General features: G+C 43.2%; 1 protein-coding gene across 7 annotated transcripts in view; it reads right to left on the bottom strand.

Annotated features, from left to right (window-relative positions):
* Positions 1-13159, bottom strand: part of TLN2 (talin 2) — a 446962-nt gene extending 433803 nt beyond the window's left edge. For 6 of the 7 annotated variants that reach the window (XM_082383205.1, XM_082383207.1, XM_082383204.1 and 3 more), the window contains exon 1: positions 13005-13159. The gene's annotated coding sequence lies outside the window, so the exon portion shown is untranslated. Of the gene's footprint in view, positions 1-12177; positions 12197-13004 lie in introns of those variants that run through there. The other variant, XM_082383208.1, reaches the window with a different exon arrangement.
* Between the last annotated feature and the right edge of the window lie 9719 nt (positions 13160-22878).

The raw sequence follows: 22878 nt of genomic DNA, 5'->3' as shown, positions 1-22878 counted from the left end.
TGACCTAGAACCATTCAGGCTCCCTTTTTAAAGAAATAAAACACTGATGATAAAAATAAATAGGTCCCACAAAGACATCTACTCTTTCTTCCTGGATGTAGCAGACCCGACGGCTTTGTGGCTGCACGTCAGGCTGCCCGTGGCTGACACCTTACCCAGAGGGAGAGCTTCTTTAACCCCGAGGGAAGGGCCCAGGACTGACAGGTGCTGAGCCCAATGGAGAGCCCTTCAAGGAGAAAATTAAGCCTCTTAAAGTGCCCTCAATGCAACCTCTCAAACCCAGGAATAATCTACACTCCCCTTGGAAGATGTACCACACATGATCTCAGGCCACACTCGGGAAATATCTCCACTTACATCAAACTAGGTCCCAGACACGGATGCCAAGTAATTCAACGGGCAGTCGTGAAGCATGCAAACAGAAAGAGAGGGGTCTTGATTTAAACACACAAAGTTTGGAGCCTGGGTGCTTGCGAGAGTAGTGCAGAGGGCAGCAAGGCACACTTCAGCCATCTGCAGGAATTCACTCAGCCAGGGCCTCAAACATCGTATGAGGAAAAGGAGACATCTCTCTGTGCGGTCAAGTGGACTCTGGGGACAAGTGATGCACCAACAATTCACCAGAACATTGAGGTCGGTGATAAACACTTAAGGCAAGTGAACTTAACGTCTTCAACCCAGCGGCGAGTGACCAAGCAGACGTTTAAGAGCCCCTCTTCAGAGATAAAAGCGAGAGGCAGCCATTTGTCTCTGTCTAGCTGTCCTCAGCAGGTGCCTTCCACCACTCAACAAGTATTTAACAAGGACAGGCTTCATTCATTCAGTGCTTGAACCCCTAACTCTCAGCACATGACCTAAGAAACACTGCCCCCAAGGGACAACACTTTTCCACCTCAACATTACTCTCTTCCTTGGCTCCAATCTGGAAAACAATGACTTTACCTCGTGGAAGGCTAACTCTATAACCAGCAAGTTTTCTTCATCAATTACTCACATTAAAATTTTTTTGTTGAATGAACCTATCTATGAAACAGAATCAGACTCACAGACAGAGAATAGACTTGTGGTAGCCAAGTGGGAGAGGGGTAGGGGAGGGATGGATTGCGAGTTTGGGATTAGCAGATGCAAACTAGCATATATAAGATGGATAAACAACAAGGTCCTACTATATAGCACAGGGAACTATATTCAGTATTCTGTGATAAACCATAATAGAAAAGAATATGAAAAAGAATGTATGTATATGTATAAATGAATCACTTTGCTGTACAGCAGAAATTAACACAACATTGTAAAGCAACTATACTTCAATTAAACAAAAATTTTGTTGATTATCTATCATGTGCCAGACGTTGTTTTAGACACTTGGGGACACAAGTCCCAGGGATGTTTTCTCTCATGAGCTTACATTCTAGTGCTATGAGACAGACAATAAATGAATCATGTATGTAACACAGGCAGACCTCATGTTACTGCACCTCACTTTATCGCGCTTTGCAGATACCATTGTTTTTACAAATTGAACGTCTGTGGCAACCCTGCGCCAAACAAGTCTGACAGGACCACTTTTCTATCAGCATTTGCTCATTTCCTGTCTCTGTGTCACATTTTGGTAATTCTCACAATATTTCAAACTTTTTCAATATTATTATATTTGTTATGGTGATGTGCGATCAATGATCTTTGATGTGACAACTGTAATTGTTTTGGGGGCGCCACAAACTGCACCCATATAAGATGACGAACTTAATCAATAAATGCTTGTGTTCTGACTGCTACACTAACCTGCAGCTCCCCGTCTCTTTCCCTCTCCTCCAGCTTCCCTGTTCCCTGAGACACAATACTGAAATTAGGCCAATTAATAACCCTACAAAGGCCTCTAAGTGTCCAAGTGAAAGGAAGGGTCACACATCTCTCACTTTAAATCAGAAGCTAGAAATGATTAAGGTTAGTGAGGAAGGCATGTCAAAAGCCCAGACAGGCCAAAAGCTAGGTTTCTTGTGCCAAACAGCCAAGCTGTGAATGAATGCAAAGGGAAAGTTCTTAAAGAAAATTGAAAGTACTACTTCAGTGAACACACAAACGATATGAAAGGGAAACAGCTTTATTGCTGATATGGAGAAAGTTTTGTCGGTCTGGATAGAAGATCAAACCAGCCACAACATTCCCTTCAGCTAAAGCCTAATCCAAAGCAAGGCCCTAAGTCTCCTCAATTCTAGGAAGGCTGAAAGAGGTGAGGAAGCTGCAGAAGAAAAGTGTGAGGCTAGCGGTGGTTGGTTAGTGAGGTATAAGGAAAGAAGCCATCTCCATAACAGAAAAGTGCAAGACAAAGCAACAAATGCTGATGTATTGGGTTGGCCAAAAAGTTCATTCGGGTTTTTCTGTAACACCTTCCGGAAAAATCCAAACGACCTTTTTGGCCAACCCACAGAACCTGCAGCAAGTTATCCAGAAGATCTAGCTAAGATCATTAACGAAGGAGGCTACACTAAACAACAGATTTTCAATGTAGATAAAACAGCCTTATACTGCAAGAAGATGCCATCTAAGACTTTTCATAGCTGGAGAGGAGAAGTCAATGCCTGGCTTCAAAGGACAGGCTGACTCTCTTGTTAGGGGCTAATGCGGCTGGTGACTTTAAATTGAAGCCAGTGCTCGTTTATCATTCTGAAAATCCTAGGGTCCTTAAGAATTATGCTCAATCTACTCTGCCTGTGCTCTGTAAATGGAGCAACAAAGCCTGGATGGCAGCATATCTGTTTACAACATGGCTTACTGAATATTTTAAGCCCACTGTTGAGACCTTACTACTCAGAAAAAAAGATTTCTTTCCAAATACTACTGCTCATTGACGATGCACCTGGTCACCCAAGAGCTCTGACGGAGACGTACAATGAGATGAATATTTTCCATGCCTGCTAACACAACATCCATTCTGCAGCCCATGGATCAAGGAGTCATTTCAACTTTCAGGTCTTATTCTTTAAGAAATACATTTTGTAAGTCTGTAGCTGCCATAGACAGTGACTCCTCTGATAGATCTGGGCAAAGCAAATTGAAAACCTTCCAGAAAGGATTCACCAGTCTAGACACCATTAAGAACACTTATGATTCACGGTAAGACGTCAAAATAACAACATTAACAGGAATTTGGAAGATATTGATTCCAACCCTCATGGATGACTTTGAGGGGTTCAAGATTTCAGTGGAGGAAGTAACTGCAGATGTGGTGGAAAGATCAAGAGGACTAGAATTAGAAGTGGAGCCTGAAGATGTGACTGAATTGCTGCAATCTCATGAGAAAACCTGAATGAATGAGGAATTGCTTCTCACGCATGAGCAAAGAAGGTGGTTTCTTGAGATGGCATGTATTCCCGGCGAAGACGCTGTGACGATTACTGAAATGACAACAAAGGATTTAGAATATCACATAAACTTAGCTGATAAAGCAGCTGCAGGGTTTGAGAGAACTACTCCAATTTTGAAACAAGCTCTACTGTGGGTAAAATGCTATCAAACAGCACGGCATGCGACAGAGAAATTGTTCGTGAAAGGAAGAGTCAATCAATGGGGCAACCTTCATCGCTGTCTTGTTTTAAGATGTGGCCACAAGCACCCCAACCTTCAGCCACCACCTCCCAAACTGGTCAGCAGCCATCAACATAGAGGCAAAACCCTCCACCAGCAAAAAGATCATGACTCTCTGAAGACTCAGAGGATGGTTAGCACTTTTTTGCAATTCAGTATTTTTTAATTAAGGTATGTACATTGTTTTTTTTAGACATAATGCTATTGCACACTTTCAGTAGACTACAGTACAGTGTAAATATACACTGGAAAACAAAAAATACGTAGGACTCTATTTTGATATTCACTTTATTGCCGTGTTCTGGAACGGAAGCTACAATATCTCCCAAGTATGCCTGTATCAGGGAATAATAAATGATATGAAAACAAAGAAGAGGCTGAGAGCAGGGGCTGGGGGATGCCAGGCAGGCCTCTAAGGAGGTGATACTGGAGCAGACTCCTAAGTTAAGTGAAGTGTGAGAGAAGAGCCCCCTCCTTCAGCAGCCAGGAGAGGGAGATCCAGCAGCAGAGCAGGAGCTGGAGCGGCCAGAGTGCAGGAGGAGAACCAGGTGAGGATTGCAGTGCAGAAGCCAAGCGAAGACAGCCAAAGAGAGAGTTGGCTAACTGCTGCCGAGAGGCTGCAGGCGATGACAACTAAGAGTTGGCCATTAGGTGTCACTGGTACCTGAAGAAGCATGGTTTTGGTGAAGGGGGGGTGGGGCAGAAGCCAAACTGGGGTGGGTTCAAGACAGAATGAGAGGGGAAATGGGGCAAAATGTATGACAGTTTTTTTTAGAAAACACTTACTCCAAGGGAGAATGAGGAACTGGGAGAACAGCCGACTAGGATATTGGGTTGAGAGTGTTTTGTGGTTGCTGCTTTCTCCCTTAAGACGAGAGATACTAGAGCATGTTTCTCATGGAGATGATCCATCAGAGGGAGAAAACTAATGATGCAGAAGGGAAAGGAGATTCGTGCATGAGTGAGAGCCTTGCATGCCAACAGGGAACGGGCTCCAGTTCACATGTGGTTCCAGTGCTGTGTGGTTACGGTGCAGGGAGGCTAGCAGATTTAGCACGAGGAGATGATGAAACTAGTTCCTAACTGCTTCTTTTTTCTCCATGAAATAAGCCAAGTCATCAGCTGAGAGTGGGGTGGGGACAGAAACATAGTGGGCTGGGCAGTGTCAAGAGTTGGCCTTGAGGTTTATGGTCATAAATCAAAAGCAAGACGATGCAGATGGCTGGTCTTCTCCAGCCAGGTTCATCAGCCTGAGACAGGAGCACAGTGGGCAGAGGGTGGGGTTTTCCCAGGAAAGTAAGACGAAGGGAGAAATGGTCAAAGAGGTTGAGGGTGTATGGAAGCACCTGGGGGTAGGGGTGGAAGGGAGAGTGGTAGGAGGTAATAAGTATGACGGACGATGAAGTGGAAGGGTCACCAGGTCAGAGCCCCATGTAGGGTGCAGGATAGGTGGAACAGGGTAATAACAGGAATAAGACAAAAGAGAAAAGGTGAGGGTCGGACTGGAATGCTTGTCAAGATTTTGGTGGAGGTACAGTTACTGGTAATGATAAGGTCCACAACTGTGGCTGCAAGTTTAGTGGGTAATAAAATCAACTTAGTGGGTCACGACCAGCAATTTTTTTTAATGACACAGAATAAAAAGTATGCAACTACATTATACCTAGTAAGGGTAAACACTGTTTCGAGAAACTTGTTTCAGTTGTATGTGTATTTGCATTGGGTCTCACATAAGATGTATTTCTCCTATGGATCGGGGTTAAAAAAAAAAAACCCCAGGACACCAGGGCACGGTTTCTCTACCATGGCACTGCTTACATTTTAGCCCACGTGATTCTCTGTGGTGAGGGCTCTCTGGTGCACTGTACGGTGTTTAGCAGCATCTCAGGCCTCCCCTCACTGGACGCCCGTAGCACCCCTAGATATTGCCGAATAGCCTCTGGGTGGCAAAACTGCTGAGAACCAGCAGCCTAGAAATAACCATGGGAGGGACGGCTGAAGTGGCGAGAGAAAAAGATAACTAAAAGAGAGTTGGTCAAAGGACTGAATCGGGGGGACAATCTATATAGATGTCCAAGTTACCAAAAATGTTGATGGGAGGAGGGACTGTGGGCCAGATGAACAAGATCTTCAAAGAATGAGGCAAAACAACTACTGAAGCCCGGGCGCCTAGAGCCCGTGCTCCACAACAAGAGAAGCCACCTCAATGAGAAGCCCGCGCACCGCAACGAAGAGTAGCCCCCGCTCGCTGCAACTAGAGAAACCCCGCGTGCAGCAACGAAGACCCAACACACCCAAAAATAAATAAATTAAATAAATTAATTAAAAAAGAAAAAAGAATGAGGCAAAGTGACCCAGAGGGCTGTAGATGAATGTTCTCTACCCCGGCTACACATTAGAATTACCTGGAAAACTCACCCACCAATGCCCAGGCCCCACCCAGACCAATCAAATCAGAATCCCCAGGTGACCCCAGTGTGAAGCCAGGGTGGAGACCCCTACAGAAGATGCCCACTCTCCAAGGCCCAGCTGAAGTATGACCTCCTTCATGAAAATTTCCCTCCTATTTCACTTCTTTCCATACACCCCACTCATCACAACGAATCTTGCTTTGCTTATAACTTACATGTGAAATCATCAGAAAAGAAGAAAGCCACTAAAATTAAGCAGCTAAAAACAGAACAAGTGTTTACCTGCTGAAGAATTTTAGAATTAGGAGATGCGCCAGCGGGGAGTCTTTCAGGGAAACTTCTTGAGCTTCAGGTCAGCCACTCCTCTGGAGGGCATCCAGACAAGTGAGGGTCCCCGAGTACAGCCCAGCACTTATGTGTCACTGATAAGCATTGTTAGAAATATGTCCCCTCTGGAGACACTGTAATAAACACTTGTTGAAATTAATGACTATTGTACTTCATCCCCACCCCACCCCAAATGCACCAATGACTAGATTACAACAATTTAAGCACCATTTATTATCTGATCACCATTTTCTTCGCAATACCCTTCACATGTAGCCAACTTTTTATTGAAGGCAATCAGTGACATCAAATCTTGAATATGTATATACGTATGATGAAAAACAAAAAGACAGGAACCAGAGACTAATAGTCTTCTCTGCTTTCCCATGAGAAACCATTACAGAATATTTCAAATATCCCTGAACTTTGACGTTCACTGTTGATTAACCACATACAACCATGTATGAAACATCACTACATCCCCAAACACCTACAAAAGATACAGAAAACAGTTAAGTAAAATAACTCAAATATTTCTTTTTCCCAGCTTGGTGAAACTGATAAAACTGAGTTAACTTGCCTTGATTGGCACCCTAACTTTCATCCATGAAAGGGCAGAGCACTGGCTAGACAAGAACACAAGAGCTGCAAAACAGAGGAAGCTGTTCCTCTACACTAGTGGTTTGCAAAGTGTGGTCCAGGACCAGCAAGATCAGCATCACCTGGGAACCTGGTAAAAATGCAAATTATCAGTCCCCACCCGACTAACAGAATATGAAACTGTGGCCTAACAAAGTGGGTTTTAACAAGTCCTCCAGGTGATTCTGAGGCATTCTCTCCTGGAAACCACTGAATCTAAACCATGGTTTTCAAATTTGCAGCACAGCTCTGGCTTCCAGGGAGTTGAGACTCTGAGCCTCCCACTAGCATTCACAGAATCACGTGGTATGTACTTTTTAAAATGTGAACAGAGATTCCATTGCTTTTGAAAGTTTCATTTTTCTGTAGTGACTGCCAAGAACTGAAATACTATCAAGTTTCAAAAATCACATCAAGGGGCAGGATTGAAAATGGTACACAGGGAGAGCAATCAGCTAAGCTAAAGATAGTGTGGAAGGAGACCAGGGTTCAAATGACAGCAGAGTCATCTAACAGCAACTCTCTGGGGCTCAGGAAAAGCAAGTTTGAGGAGATGCTTCTCCTCTCTAGGAAGACTCTTCAGTTGCCCAGAAGACCTCCCCTCCACCTTCAGAATGGGATCAGAGAAAGTCAAGGAAAAGGAGACTGCTTGCTAAGAGCTTTCATGACCTCTTATTGTCACTCTCCTGGGAGACAGAGGTAAATAGCTCTTCCAGAAGCCATGGCTTACCCTGAAGGAATTTACTTAAACTTGGGAAATCTCAGAATTTTAGAAGATAATTAACTGAAAGTTTCCAAAGAGACAAGAGATTGCTGCAGAAGGCATCAGAGAAAACATGATATTGCCCAAATTTGTTTCTGAAATGGTTCCAGACAAATTTCCTATTCATTAACCAAATAATACTTTAAAGAGTTTTCATACAGAAACGCCTGCAAGTTTGAGCAAGTAAACCATTCAAGGTGTATGGGGAGCAAGTTAATCACCCCTCGGCCCCAATGCTAATTTTAAACAATACTTAGTTTTATGTGTCCTTCCATATCTTTCTCCAAGGTCATACACCTAGGGCTTCTTTTTTAAATCGGAAATAGGATCATACTATTGATACATATGATACTCAGCAACTCGATTTTATTTACATGTAATGTATCATAGACATCCTTCACAAAACAATCCAGAGTAGCTGCACCCTATTTTATTCATCCTACTGATGGACATTCATGTTGCTTCTAGTTTATTTACTGTAGTAATCCTGCAATAAACATCCTCACACACAGATCCCTACATGCTGATGTTTTTACTTCTGTAAGAAAGGATTCCAAATATGCAACTGCTGGTTCATATGGCATACACGTTCCAAATTTTCACCAAAACTGTCTGCTTTCCCTAAAGCCTGCACCAGTTCATACTCCCCCCAAGAGTCTGAGGGTTGCCCCCCAACCCACCTAATGGAGGATGTTACCAATCTTTACAACATGAATTAATTGAACAGAAAACTAATATCTCTTTGTTTTTTAATTTGCATTTCCCTGACCATTATGTACGTTGAGGATCTTTTCACATGTTTATGACCATTTGTACCTCTTATCTTAGGAATTGCCTGTTCACATCCTTTGTATATCTTTGATCATGCTGTCCTTCAAGTACTGTTTAATTTCACACTAATCCCCTCTCGCCCCCGGAATCTGTGAGATGTGTCAAGTATAAAAGAATATCACCCTCTAGGAACTCAGTGTGTGGGGTGAGGCCAGGGGATGATTTCTTAGCTTGAAGTACACGGTAAGCCCTCAAAAACAATTTCTGAATAAGTGAATAGCAGGCTTAGAGAATTCTGTTTGTTAAGAGTGCAGCTAAAAGAGTAAAAAGGAAACACAAATATTCACTACTTGTTCTGCATATTCAGAACAGCATCACTTTGGCTGAAATTAAATTGTTGGTTAAGGGAGAAACAAAACCATGGTCTTGGCACTGACTCTGACAATGCACTGTGAAACGGGTGGCAAAAGAGCCCAGTCTTAATTCATAGCTCTGGGTGGTACATAAACAAAGGCTCTCAAAACCAAGTGACACCTGCCACTAAGCCACAGGCTGTTAATTTGGTCAATGGACAGGAGAAGCCTTCCTTAAACATTTTGTTCTTTTTCGGTTTTTTGTCTCCAACGCCATCCAAGATTTTTTAGCCTTTCAAAATCTCCTGCTTATCGGGGAAGGGGAGCGAGGAGGGCCTGCAGGGGGGTGTGACAGAGTTCAGATTCCTTAACGCTTTTAACTTTAGGCAAAACATCTGGTTATACCCAGCATCTATCCCCATTATTTGCAATAGTTCTGTTTTGCTTATGTCTTAACTAGTCTCCTTTTTAAATATAAAAGTAATAGGATTAAAAAGTTCTGGGGGAAAGTACTGTAATTAAAAAGGCACCAGTTGGGTATGGTAAGCTGTAATTCTGGTCCTGCTTATTAAGTTTTCCTTCTTGGCTTTAATTTTTTTTTGTACCCATAAAAATAACTTTGAATTATTTAACTCTTTTTTAGTACTTCCTGTATTGGCTAAACACCACCCCAAATCTCCAAGAAAACATTATGACTCAAAAGTTCTGGAGTAGTAATGTCACAGAACACAAGTTTTAGACACTGTCCCAAGAGTCAGGCATGCCACACACACACACACACACACACACACAGCCTGGTAACTTGACAGGCAACTCTCCAAAATGAATAGGCATTTTCTCACCTCTTGAAGTTACAAAATCTTCTTAATAGGAAAAAAATTGCAGGAACTTTGATCAAGCCATGAGGTTATAATAAGAATCAGGCAAGAGGCAACAAAGCACAATTTATAACACTTTGTTAAGAGAGGCATAAAAAAATAAATAAATATTGAGGTAGTATACTTGGGAATGAAGACTGAAGGGTTTGTAATAAAACTTCTCTTTTTTAAATCTTTTATTTTAGCATTATTGAGAAAACTCTTTTAAGACTTTTATTATGTAATGTTTAGCACATGCACAAAAATATGTGACACACACACACACACACACACATATATATATAGTTATAAAGCACAATCCTAAGATGAATAAATACATTTTTAGATTTTTTTTTTTTCCTGAGCATAGTTGGTAAAGATTTAAATTGTTCATCACCTGTAACCATCCTTAACTGTTCTTAGGAACAAATGATCTGCTGGGAGCCAGGAGTGGAGGAATGGGGGAATCAGTATAATTTTGAGCTATAAAAGAAACTGGACTAAAGCAAATAAATAACACACACACACACCTATTTCTAAAACCTGACTTTGCTTAAAAATACTCTAGGGAACAGTGTTTGAAAAACCCTGAACAAGTAGATTTAACAGCAAGTGAATTCAAGACCCATATAAATAAACCTTTGCCTAGAAAGAATTTCCCCAATAACTAATTGAACAGGATCATTTTAAAAGTGCACCTTCCCTTTGGAGGTAGAAGCACAACATCAATGCCAAAAACAGAAACTCTAATAACTCTTTAGTATCTCCTTGATGACCTGAGTGGGTACAAAGGCAGAGAGAAACCAGTGACTTCCCCGATCTGAGGAGCCCTGTGTTTCTGGGATTCAAGGTACCACTTCTAAGACTGGGAACTTTACAAAAGGGATGGAGGCGTTCAGCAACTGATTTGATTCTCTCCTAAATTAATTATGCTAATTCTAGATAAATGTATCTTAGGCTCAGGGTGTTCTCCACAATTCTAGGGCTCAGTGAAAACAAAATTAGCATTCGTGCAGGTATCCCTCCTCTCTCAAGGCCATTTGTCTTGTCACACCACCGCACCTCCAGGGTTTTTGCATGGATATCCCAAATCAGCCAACAAGGAAGATAAAACCTTGGAAACCCAGTGGCTGACATTCCCACCAGAGGCATTTATTGAAGTGGACAGACGCAAAAGCAGCCTAATCCCTGACAACAAAGGGCACATCTCCGAGATGAAAGCCTCCCCCCATCCCCTACATCCCTTCTGTGATCCCCTGAAGCCTCTCCAATGACAAAGCCCCAAAGTGCTGACATGACCTCAATAGTATGGCATCATTTCTCTCGCCAAGGAGAAAGGCTGGCACGTTCCTGCCAGCGAACTGTAGGTCAGCCAACACGCCCTTCCCCTGCCCCTTCGCAAAGCAGAGATCACAATCTATTTCAAAAGTAAAGATTCCCCACCGCCCACTCCTGAGGAGCCGCCAACTCCAAGCTCTGGAGGAGGGAGGATAGCGCGCAACCTGACGAATGCCACAACTCAGCACCCCGGGTACTATCAGAAGCCAAAGTAAGTGGTACTAAGAGCACCAGGCTGCTTGTAATTTATTACATTTTGGGGGTCCAGTTCTCCGGAACATCATCCCTACTCTCCCGTCTTTAATTGTGTCTTGCACAACGCCAACACTTCAGCTCATTCCTCTCTCACCGTCTGGAAATAGCCAGAGGTTAGTTTTCACCACGAGACAGGGACTGTGAATCAATCTCCTTTCCCCAGGTCACCTGGGCTCTTCACGGGCAGCAAAAATCCAAGTTTCCCCACGCGTCACCTGAAGCCCCAACTTCTGGAAACGCCCCGCCTTAACCTCGCCCCCACGAGCTGGCACCGCGGCGAGAGACGAGCACGCAGCCGCGGGCGCTGCTGCTGTCGCGGCCGCAGCCAGGGAGGGGAGAGGAGGCTCGGGCTGGTGTTCCGCCCCGGAGCCCCCGCAAGCCAGGCCGTCGGCCCCGACGCGAAAACCGGGCGCCTTCTCTCCGCGGGTAGTGAGATCCCGCGTTCTGCGGAGCGCCCAGGCGGATCCCCGAGCCGGCAAAACGCTCCGCACCGGTGCCCGGCCGGGGGACGCGGCCAAGCGCACGGCTCCCGCGGAGCGTCCGGGCCGCCGCGGCGGCAGAAGAGGGGCGTGTTTCTTGCGCCTCGGGGCCCGACCGCCGCGTCTCGGCGGGACCGGGGAAGGAGGCGAGCCGAGCGCGCAGTCCCAGACGGCGGCTCTCGGCCCTCAACCCCGGCGGGCCGGCCTGGCGACGCGCTGCAGCCCGCGCGCCTTGCGGGGACAGGCGCGGTGCGCGCCCTGCGGGGCCGCCTCCGTGCCGGCCTGGGCGCGCAAACTTTCCAAGCGAAAACCGCTCCAGCCTCTCCAGCGGGGGCGCCGCGCTCTCCCCCGGGCCCACCAACTGTTCGCCCCCTCCCCTCCGCAGCCAAGACCCACTGAAAATATGGCGCCCTCGAACGTCGTTCCTCGGTCCCCTCAGGGAATCCCGAAATGCCTGTCTCCAGGACCCCCGGCTCCCGGTGGGCGCGAAATTTCAGCTCCTGGGGCCGAGGAAGGAGAGGGCGCCCCTGGTCCAGCGCGAGGCCAGCGGCACTGAATCCCAATCCTCCCCTAGCTCTAGGTCCCTCAGCGGCCAGCAGTTTGCTAGTGGCGAGATTGCCAAGTAAAGGGGAATCGTGGAATCGGCAGGTCTGAGAGTCCGGGACTGGGAAAGGAGCTCCGCACCGGCCGGCTGTCTTTGCCTGGAGCCCGGCCGGAGACTTGTTTGCAAAGTGGCGCTGGAGTCGGGGAGACCAGTGCTGGAATGAAGCCGCTCCGCCCGCGCCAACTCTCCTGGCGCGGGGACCCGGCCGGGGCTGAGGGGACACTCCATGCAGGCGGGGCCGCTTTTCAAAGCCCAGTTACCGGAAACCCAGCGGGAGCCCCGGAGGAGACCGGCTGCCCACGGCTAGGAATCCGCTCTCGGGCGCCGGCTGCGAGGCTGTTTGCAAACCGCGGCGCCCGGGTCCAGTGCAGTGAAACATTCATGTGCGATAGACAGATGCATTAATTTAATTTTATTTTTATTTTCTGCAAAAAAGCCCCCCTAGAACATCAAATCTGGGAGCTTTGCGGGGTTTTTTGCATCACTCACGAGATGCAAAAGGAAGGAAAAAACCACCCACATTTTCCTTCTGTAGAGGGGAGGGAAAAGACACGAGAAATTCATGCAACGTGCATGCAGCTGGAGGAAGAGGAAAACCCGAGTGAGTCGTGAGCCTTACCGGCGGATGCATTTACTGTCTCACTGCAGAGCGCCTGCACCGGAGTGCAGCCGGCGACCCCCCGCGCGCCCGGCGACCGCTCCGCTCCCGCAGCCGCCTCAGCCGCTGCCGCCGCCGCTGGCTCCAGGCGCGGAACAAGAGCCGAGGGCGAGCGCGAGCGCACGGCCCGGCGCGCCGGGAGGGCAGGAAGCGCGTCATCACTCGGGGACGGCGCGGCTCCGCGCGGCTCCGGTCCGGCCGCGGTGCAGCGCGGCAGCCGGGCTGGGCCGGCACGGGCGCCCGCGGGCTCCTCCTGAGTCTCTAGCCTGCTGTCCGGTGGTGGGAGGGTCCGCGAGGCAAGGCGACGCGCCGGCCGAGCTGTCGCAGAACTCGGGCTCTGCTATGCAAGGGGGGGAGGGGATGCACCGTCTTGGGGAATGGGGCCCCTAGGTCCGCAGAGCGCTTCCCCTGACCGCTGGCCCGCCGCTGGAGGAAGCGAGGTGCGGTTCCGACGGGAAGACCCTGGTGGGCTCTGGGGTCCTACTGCGACTCTGTCGGCGGGAACCCGAAGCGGGATTGTCCCTCTCTATAAATGTCGCACACGCCGACACCTAAACTCAGCTGGTCAGAGGTCATTTAGGGATTTAGAGAACGGCTTTAGGGATGAGGGGCATATTCTATTAAGTTCATAAGAAGAAATTTTTCTCCCGCCTACTGTGCCCTTAAAGTCAATTGTATACCTTACAGTTACACAGACCTTAGGGAATGTAGGATGACCTGAAACCATTTGAGGTTTAGGAAGCGAGGAGACAAATCACAAAACACTATGTATTATATGATCCCATTTTTAAAAACTACGATGTGTGGAGAGAGGCAGAAAAGGCTGGACACATAAACACTAAGATGTTAACTAGGTCTCAGTGACTGGTGAAATTGTGGGTGATTTTTCTTTTTCTGCTTAGTTCTAGTTTCTGATTTTTCTGTAAGGAACACATTAGTAATTCAAAAAAAATTTTTTTTAATAAAAGATCTTGCATTTTTTTTCCAGCCCAATATAAAATGACCAGAATTAACCCCTTTTCCCAAGAAATAGGTAGCAAATCTCTTCAGTTACTCATAAATGAAACTACTGCAACTTTTTAGTGTTTCTCAGAGCATGTGCAACTGCTATCCTTATGAAATGAAGATGATGTAAATTGAAACTATCTTGAAGAAGTCCATTGGGACATTGGATAAGCCTGGACACTCTATAAAAACAATAGCATGTTCTTGTCCTGGTTGATGGACTTGATTTTATCATGACCCCAGAGATCCTTATAACAGAGGATAGCTTTGTAACTTATTGCAGAGAATAAACTTTATAAATCAAAAAGCACGGTTAGAGAACCAATTAACAGGCAACTTGAGAAAGTTCTAAAAGTTGCAGGTCACTGACTGTTTCTAATTGCCCAGGAAAAATGGTTCTGTTCACCACAACTTTTTAAACATGCCCCAGTCTAACAATAACTGGTAGTGGCAAGAAGTCACCTCAGGGGATGGTAAAAAGTAAATGTTTATTGATTTCTGTAAGAGATTGGTAATAAGCTCATTAAATTAATGCCACCTAAATTGTCCCTTGGTTTACTGACCATATTTTTATAGTTCACATGACAGGTTTATGTAAGAAGCTCTTCAAGACAAAGAGAAAAATTGATTGCAACTAAAGTCATTTTTCCTTTCCACTTAGTCCTCAGTTCATGGGGCCCAATGGCTTCGCATCAAGCATCTCAAAATTGGATTTTTCCCCAACTTGGATTTCAGGATTTTCCATCACTTAATTCACCATTCTCAAAGTATCCCATGCTCTTCCACTGCCTGCCAACGAGAAGCCGTTTAATATTAGAAGGTAAACTCCATGAGAGCAAGGATCTTACCTGTATCTCTGTGCCTAAAAGAGGGCCTGGCACTTAGTAGGTGCACAATAAATACTTGTTTCATGAAAATAGCACATTTGTTAACTACTTGGGTAGTTCCTGAGATATTGGAAAAATCATCTCTCCTGCTAGACTGTCAGTGTTATCCTGGGAAACTAACATCTTGTAGTTATACATAGCATTGGTTTAGTCCAGTAATTTTACTCTTTTCAAAATAGCAGCTAAGTCTGAGACATTCAGAGCAGTGAGGTGCAGGTGTCTGAATATCTATGCATTATGTACCCAATTAGCACTCTTTTGTGGTTCTCAGAGATCAGTCAAATCCTTTCCCCCAATGAGAACATCAGTCCTAGAATTCTTTGCTTTAGTCTGGACTTCTAACCAACTGACTTTGAACACTTCACCTATTTTTATAGTGTCTCAGTTTCTCTAACCTCTCCTATGACCTCAAAGCCATTTACTATTTCTTTAGAAAAACCAACCTTAACCATTCGAATGCCTAGCAGTATATTTTTCAATAGCTACCCCAACAGAAGTAAAATTGATTTTACTAATAACCTACAGTAACTGCTCTGAAATTGAGACTCCTTCTCTAGACCTTAAAAGATAGTTATTTCTGGGAATTCCCTGGTGGTGCAGTGGTTAGGACTCCAGGCTTACACTGCCAAGGGCCTGGGTTCGACCCCTGCTCGGGGAACTAACATCCCGCAAGCCACGCAGTGTGGCCAAAAAAAAAAAAAAAAAATTAAAAAAAAAAAGATAGTTATTTCTAAATTTAGAGTCAGCTATAAGTAGTCTCTCTCTTTACTAGTTACAGTGATCATAATTCATTGTAGACCAGCAAAAAACCTGATCTAACAAGTTCGCATTTTTGGACTTTGTCTCCACCCAGCAGAGGAAAACATGGTGGCATTTTAGAGTGTCTAGGGCCTGTGATAAAACTCATTCCATTAAGCAGTTTACCAAGTCTTCGTATTGTCCCAGTTCCTGCCAAGCAGATCATTAGGAACTGAAAAAATATACATTTGTGTGACTAAAAAGTGCAGTATTGGGGGAAGTGAATCAAAGAGGTAGCTTCCAAGTCACTTACAAATATATCTGGAACTAAAACTTATTTTTTGCACAAGCTGGAGCTATAAAGACCAAACCAGATTTGCTTGGTGCTAGAGAACCAAATTCTAAGAAATTGCTCTACTCACCCATTGCCCTATTAGCCTTAACCTCCTAACTTCCTGTTTGCACATGTATATACCTAAGCAAACCCAACTGTGTCCATATTGAAGAGCAAAAAGAAATTCCACCAAATATTTTGTTCTACTTTTGTTTATAAGATCATAATTTGTGCTATATCTTCTGGGGCTTCCTTTATACAATACACCAACAGTTCGTGATATTTTCCCCCCTTTCAAAATTGTCTTACCCACTCCCAGGAACAAGGTACACATGGGAACCACGTTTTCTGAAAATTGCCTGTTACTCAGAACAGAAAACCAAATACTCAGGCTTCTATTCTCACTTGACATTTTTAGGTTTACAGAAATCTCTCCATCTGCTTTCTAATTATAAGTTCTAGGAGAGAATACTACGTAATAATTATAGAGAGAATATTATCTGAGTTTCAGTAAAGCATGTAATTGATAAGTTACTTTTATTTTATTTGAAGGGCAGATATTTGACATTTTGTCAGAATTAATATGTTTTAGTTTTGTAGCTACCTCTAAGCATGGGGCCTCACCTTATTCCTGACATTCAGTATGAAGTGGTAGATGCAGATTTAAATGTCTTCTTTTAGAAGAGGAAATTACTCACATGGATTCAGGAAACAATTGTTATTATTGTACCCAACACAGGACATGCTTGAGATTAATTTTTCTTTTCCTATGGTATATAAAAACACACCACTGAAGGTTCTTTAAAAGTCTCTGAAGAACATGCTGTCTAGAAGAATTCCAATAATTATGATTTTAAATTGGATTTATCTTTAATCCAAATCACATGGTTAACATCAGCAGTATGTGAGGCAGGATCTTTCTCTTTTGGTTGCTTGATAACTGAGTTGAGAAGACTTGTTTGGGGTTATTATACTTTGGTTAAAAACATTTTAAAATATTTTTATTGTGGATTATCAAAACTCTTTTACTATTAAATATCTAACTTTAAAGTCTCCCTGGTCATTTGGGATTTTTTTAAATTATATATATATATATATATATATATATATATATGAACATATTTTCATGAAATGTTCTCTAATACCAAGGTATTGTAGAAAGACTTTTAAACTAAAAAAAAAAATTTTTTTTTTCAATCTGTGATCATACTTAATTTCCCCTCTATCACTAAAATATGTTGAATAAGAATGGCTTCTTTGACTCTGGAGATGTATTTACTTATATGTGCCACAAAATTCTTTTAAAACATTTTGTTTAGACATCAGACCAACTTTAATTTTAAAATAATATGTTTATTGTCATGTAAGAAATATCATTCTAAATCAACCTCAAATAGAATAGATTTGTTCTAAACAAATAAGATGATTAAATCATGCCTAAGTCATTAATTGTTTTTATTACATAGTTGGAAGTGATGAACTGAAATATAGTTAATGTAGGTAGAAATTACTTAGATATTTTTAATGTAACTTCAGAGAGGTAAGTGATGGCTTTGTGTCTACATCAAAGACAAAATAAATATATCCAGCACAATTGTTACTTGCCTATTTCTTTAAACCAATTTAACAAATATTTATTGGGTTAGTGCCAGGATTCAGTATGAACATAACACTCTCCCTCCCAGCTGTGCAGAATCCAACAGAACAAAATACAACCCTTGCCTTTCAGGAAGGTTGGAAAGATTAGAGAGTACACACCAGATATTCAAATTGATCCTGTTGATAAGAGGTCTTTAAAGGTCTCTTTTAATCAGTCACTTCCCTCAGAGTTACAGGAACCTAAGGTTTAGAATGCACCCAAAAAAGACGTTCTTTCCTGACAAGACCAGTCCTGGGCACAAAGGATTAGCTGTGGTCCTTGTAGCCCTATGTTCTGTTGCCTAGAGCAGCTCAAAGCAGATGTCTTAGGATGTCAACCTGGCCTCATTTAGTGTTCATCTGAACCTTTAAGATCAACTAAAATGCAGGAGTTCTGATGAACTGATCCATACATCATTTGCCTCACCATGTTTAATATACTTTTACTTCCTGCCAGATCCATCTCCTAGAGTTTTGTCAGGTTAAGAAGCTTTAATTGTTCTCACTTTGCCTCAAAAGGTGATTCCACTGTGATTTATCTGGCTTTTAGCATTATCATATTACTCTATCTTTATTTTGATAAACTCAGAATTTTCAGCATTAGAACCACCTTTGCAAAGACTGCAAAGTTGGCATAATACAGAGTCGTGTACAGGGTTAGTGAGTTGGAAGAGAGCTGGAAAGAGAAGGAAAAAGAAGGAAATATCCATTCAGACAATTTGTAATGCATCAGCTCTTAACATTACTCTTTAAATATTTCCCCAGTGCAATAAGAATAATATGAAAACAAAAACCTCCAGCATCAACTCAATTAGCTTAATTTTTTCTACCCAAAGGTGAAATAGAAATAAGGGGATAACATTTCATCTTCCCTAATATCAGAAAGATTATGTGCAAAAACATCATTTTGGTCTCCTATGAAATTAAGTGGTTTTAATCTTTTTTTTAATGTATTAATATATGGCTCAGAACCACAAGGCCACTATGGAAATATAGGGCTCTTTACAATAATCAGTGGGATGAAATGGTATTTTAATGTCATTTACCTCTCTAATTCCACTCCATGCCGTTCTAACTTTTATTAATGATCCTTATTGCTATAGTAGTTAAGTACAGAGTACCCAACATAGAAACTTTCTGCATTCACTGGGCTTCAAACATACTGATGCATCTCTTTCTTCATTATCCATATCACTTGGCACAGCTAAATAGAAATCTTAATTAACCATAAAGACAGTCAAAATTAGATAATGGTTATTCTGAGGTTCCTTCTTTTATGCTTAAAATTAAAAATAAAGTATTAATGAAATTTTGTTAAACCCTATCATTTTGATGATAAGTGTCTGACTCATCTTTTTGTCTCCTAAGACCCAGCACCCATAGCAGCAGCCCCTGAGTATATGTTTATTAAATAAATTTCTCTACTGTTATTTAGATAAATTAACTCTTTCAGCTGAATGTGTCCCACAGATGCCCAGTTTACAACCAATAAATGACTAGGGCATTGGGAGGAATACAACTAAACTCATGAGGGCCAAGTCTGTAAAAACTAATGTATCTCCTTTTGTAATGTCTGCATCCTCTCTTCAAGAAATTATTTGAATAGTCTTCCTTCCAACCCTGTCTCCCAGTCACCTAGTTCCTCTCTTCAGAGGCAATCATTTTTACCAGTTTCTTGGGTATCCTTTCAGGATATACAAGCATAAACATATGTTCACTTTTTTTCCACAAATGGTAGTATGCTATTCTGCTACTTGCTTTCTTTGTTATTCTTTGTAGGTAGAGTTTTTTTTTCTTATTTTAATACAGTATTATGAAAATCTTAAAACATGTAGCAAAAGTAGAGAGCATTGCATAATGAACCCCATGTACTTCAACACCCAATTTCAACCATCTCAAGATATTACCACTTGCTTTGTCTATCTTTTATTCTTATGTGTGTATTTTAAAGGAAATCTCAGACATCGTGTCATTTCATCGCTACTCCCTAAATACATACTACTCTCTAAATCATATGGACATTTTCTTATGTAAGTACAATGTCATTATCCCACGTAGTAAAATTAATTCCTTGGTATCATCTAGTGCCCAGTCTATACTCAGGTTTCCTTAATTGTCTTTAAAATGACAAACAGGGTCTTCCCTGGCGGTCCAGTGGTTAAGACTCTGTGCTTCCATTGCAGGGGGCGCGGGTTCGATACCTGGTCTGGGAGCTAAGATCCCACAGCCAAAAGAAAAAAAGACAAACATTAGGTTTGTTTTCTGTATTTCTTAAGCCTCTTTTCATCTTGACATCTGTCCATCCTTATTTTTCTGATAAGTTGATTTGAAGACAACTTCTCACTGTCCTGGAGAATGTTCCACACTCTGGATCTACCTGTTACTCCTTTGTGGTGTTGTTTATCTTGGTCCTCTATCCCCCTATTTCTTGTAAACTGGAAGTTGTTTCCATCAGCTTAATTAGGTTCCGGTTTAAATTTGGGGCAAGCAGACTTCATAGCTGGTACTGCATGTCTCATACTGCATCACACAAGGGGGCACATAATGTCAAGCTGTCCACATTTCAGTGAAGCTGAGATTGACCAGTGGATTCAGGACGTGCCATCCTGATCCCGATGTTGTAACGTTCCCACAAGTCTTTTATCAAGGATTTCTCCATTGATGACTGTTGCCTGAATTGATGATTCACTAAAGGCTGCAAAATGGGAGTATCCTAGTTCTAGGAGTTTTGTGTGGTGAAAAGTACCTTCTTTACCGGAAAAGATTCACAAGATGTTAGAATTCATTGTGAATTGGAAAATTTACAATGAAGTTCATGGAAATACATGATCATAAGAATTAGCACTAAGAAGTTTCCAAATCCCTCTAAATTCCATTCAAATGAAAATTTAAAACCTGTAGCTTCAAAATCTTTGTTAGTTTTTAAGGTTTAAAAAGTCTAGGTCCATTTAGGAGGAACTGGTCTTGTCACTTGGGCCGAGGGTGGGGGAGTGTTCCACAGTTATATAACATTATAAATATAATCTACTGGGAATGTCTCCCATATGCGTTAGAGAGCTCATCATATCTATAGAAAGAGTATTCTCACCCAATCTGAAATTAATTATAGAATTATTCCCTTTATAGAATGTTAGAAAGATGGAAACAATCCTCTCTGGGGAGGAAATCTCCAGGGAGATGAATATTTCCAGAACTGCAGACAAGGCCAAGCAGAGAACTACTGTGTGGCTTCGTGAGGCCAGAGAGAGGGAGCATTTCCAAGCATTGGCATTTCTCTAAAACGAGGGTTGTCTCTCATCCAAACCTAGACTCAATAGGCTTGTCATTCAAATGCCTAGGCCCCGCTCCAAGAGATCCAGATTTACTAAGTTTCTTCCTTTAAAAGCTTCCCAGGTGAAAATGATGCAGTGGGTCCAGAGACCACCTTCGGGGAAAACCCCACAATAAGTACTGAGGGCTCTGAGTCTCACACCTGTGCCCACTGAACATTGCCTAGTAGACCTGATGCACTGTACCACTATGTGGCTCTGAAGTGTTTCCTTAAGAATTATAGTTCATTACACTACGCTGTGAAGATGCATGCATTTCTCTATACCCTTTGTGCAAGTTAAAGAGAGCCCTCTTAGCAATGCGCATCAGTGCATCCTGCAGCAGTGGCTGATACCAGCCAAACAGGACCCTGCTTGCTTGAGTTGAGTGTGTGCTGCAATGACTGCTTTTACTCCACGTGCCCCCCTTTCTGCCAGTCTTTTTGTGCTGGAGAAGTTTTTTTGTTTTGTTTTGTTTTGTTTTTTGCTGGAGAAGTTTTGACCCCCCATGTCTGATAAAATGTGTCAGTGGTAGTGCAAGACCCATCATGGAGGAGCAAAGGCAGAGCCAATGTGGGAGTGAGAACTTAAGCTGTCGAGGGGCTCAAGGCCCTCCTGGGAAGTGGCTGAGGAAATAGAGGGTAAAGAGCAGTGGTCAATTACAGATTGGTGAAGAGAGATTTTCTGGAAGGAAAAAGGTATTGAGGCGTGTAGCAACAGCGTGGATGGGCCAACAAGAAACTAGGAAGGGAGGCTTGAGGCTTCAGAGGAGGTTGGAAGAGAAGTGAGCAGAGCCCACCAGTGCGTGAGGTTGGGGACTTCCATCTCCATGGGGACTCTGCGATAACCACATTCATCACTGAGTTAGTGAGACAACCTCACCCCAGTCCCCCCCACCATTTCCCCACAAAACAGATTACTTCTGTACTGAGCTTTGGGCTGGATAATGAACCATTTAAGAAGGAAAACCTCCAAAGTGTCAAAGATGGGGACTTCCTGGTGGTCCAGTGGGTAACACTCTGAACTCCCAATGCAGGGGACCCGGGTTCGATCCCTGGTCAGGGAACTAGGTCCCGCATGCATGCCTCAACTAAAGATCACGTGTGCCACAACTAAGACCTGGTGCAGTCAAAATAAACAAATAAATATTTTGTAAAAAAAAAAAAAAAAGTCTCAAAAATGTGAGTGTGCCCATGCCTGCTACTTTCATGCTCTCTGTAGAGACACTGAAGGGGCTTGGAAGAGCGGTTTCCCCTAGAATGGGATAGGGTAACTGAACAAAGCCATGGAGGAGGGCTGGAGAGAAAAACTGTGCAGGATGGAATACTTTTGTTTGTTTCTAGAGTGTATTGAGGAGCTCGGGTTCTAGGGAAGCGAGCTAAGGCTAGAAGAACCACTGCAATGACTCAGTCGCAAAGAACTGGGAGAGTGTCCCAGGTCAGAAGAGTCAAGGGGCAAAGGATAGGTTGGAGCAAGAGATGCAGAGGCCTGGGATCAGAAAGAAGCTAAGCTCTGGCCTACTCGAGTGATCTGAATAGGACGTGATATGGAATGGATGGGATGCCTGGGTTCCCTCGAAATATGTATGCTTCAAGAGACAAAGGACAAAAAAACAGAGAGATGTTTTAATTCATCAAAACACTTCATTATTAAGAACTTCCTAGCAAACAGTGCTGCGTCACTCAATTAGATGTACTTGTAGTATCTAGTGCTATGGCAGGCACATGGAAATCTCCCAGTAACTTTTTTGAATGAATAAGCAAATAATGGGTGGGACTCAATCCAAACGATGTTTTACGTCAAACAAAATAAATGGACTCTTTGAAGCACAGACAACTCTAGCGCCATCCCACCACCAATGTTGCCACTGTGGTTTTCAGCATAGCACTATACTTGACTCATATTCACATCTCTGTCTTATCCAC

The sequence above is a fragment of the Balaenoptera borealis genome, assembly GCF_965194805.1.
Source record: "Balaenoptera borealis genome assembly, chromosome: 3".
Classification (NCBI taxonomy): Eukaryota; Metazoa; Chordata; class Mammalia; order Artiodactyla; family Balaenopteridae; genus Balaenoptera; species Balaenoptera borealis.
Note: the sequence above shows the minus strand (reverse complement) of the source record. Positions and strands in the feature narration are given on the sequence as shown.